Genomic DNA, 884 nt, shown 5'->3' with positions numbered 1-884 from the left:
CTGTTTTGATACATTTTAAATGATTATTCACTGTTTGTTCTGGTTTAGCATTTCTTAAAATAATGGTAAGGGCACTGCTCTGCTAAGAACCCACAGAAAAGGAGTTTGTTTTCCATTAGCCTGGAGCTTGAAAAAGCAGGAAGTCTACCCAGGATGATATTAAAAATAGATAACAAACGGTATTACCTAGGCACCGACCAATCAGAATGGATTCTGGCTATAAAGTACTGGTTTGCCTACACCAGTGGGTAGTTCCTGAACATTATATCATCCCAAATTGTACCCTGGGAGCCAGAGAAGTTGGAATGTGTGCCAAGAACTCAGCTAGGAACTTGGGACAAAGTAGAGAACAAATGAACAAGGACCCCACCATTCTGGAGCATACATTCTAGCTGGGGAAAGAGATAATCAACAATAAAGCGAACTAAAATCATTTCAGATAACCATAAATGCTTTAAAGAAAATTAAGCAGGTTAAGTAGATAGAGTGAGCAAGGGGGGGGGGGTATTTTAAATAGAGTGCTCAAGGATGTTCTTTAAAGATTTGATTCTTGAGCAGAGAACTCAAGGAGGAGGAGCCAGCCATTGGAACATTCGGGGAAGGTGCATCCAGGCAGAGGGAACAGCAGCAGATTACATCTAAGGGAAGAAGCAGCTTGGAGTGTTACTTGAAGGACGATAAGAAGGCTAGTGTACAGCTTTCGTTTGGTTAGAATTTACCTATTATATCTTTTTCATCTATTGTTTTAAACATTCTAGTGTATTTATATGAAACATGTTTTTTTCCTCCTAAAATATATTTAGAAGATTAAAAAGGTCCAATCTGAGTTTCTTATACTTTTAATAGGCAAGTTTAATCGGTTCAAATTTATTGTGATTCCTGAT

Source organism: Propithecus coquereli, unplaced genomic scaffold (genome assembly GCF_000956105.1).
Source record: "Propithecus coquereli isolate 6110/MARCELLA unplaced genomic scaffold, Pcoq_1.0 Scaffold6, whole genome shotgun sequence".
Taxonomy (NCBI): Eukaryota; Metazoa; Chordata; class Mammalia; order Primates; family Indriidae; genus Propithecus; species Propithecus coquereli.
This window is presented reverse-complemented; position numbering follows the sequence as displayed.